Source organism: Penaeus monodon, chromosome 32 (genome assembly GCF_015228065.2).
Source record: "Penaeus monodon isolate SGIC_2016 chromosome 32, NSTDA_Pmon_1, whole genome shotgun sequence".
NCBI classification, from domain to species: Eukaryota; Metazoa; Arthropoda; class Malacostraca; order Decapoda; family Penaeidae; genus Penaeus; species Penaeus monodon.
The window spans coordinates 12,944,721-12,945,033 of NC_051417.1; the positions used below are offsets into that span (position 1 = coordinate 12,944,721).

The 313-nt window shown below is 50.8% G+C and overlaps 1 protein-coding gene across 1 annotated transcript in view; it reads left to right on the forward strand.

The window, feature by feature from the left end:
* The window catches only part of LOC119593504, a gene marked incomplete in the record, with an annotated part of 62,412 nt that overhangs the window by 39,086 nt on the left and 23,013 nt on the right, over positions 1 to 313 (forward strand).

A 313-nucleotide genomic window follows, 5' to 3' on the forward strand; every position in this document is an offset into this window, starting at 1 on the left:
GAAATGGAACAAACTTAGCTGGAGAAATAAAATGAAAATAAAAATAAAAGAACCCGCAAGGAAAAAGAAAATCGCGAAGTCTCCCCCCTAAAATCCTATTTCTGTCGCCACCGAAAGGCACTAGAAAACGCAGTGTGAAGTGACCTATGAAACTTCCCTTTTGGCCGAGACTTCGCAAGGTCATAGAACCGCACACATGACCGCCTGTGCCCCCCCCACCCACCCTTACCCCCCTTCCTCCCGCTGATCCCCTCACCCCCTTAAACATTAGCCCCTCCTCTCTCTTGTCTCACTGAGGGGGGGCTGCAGAGGG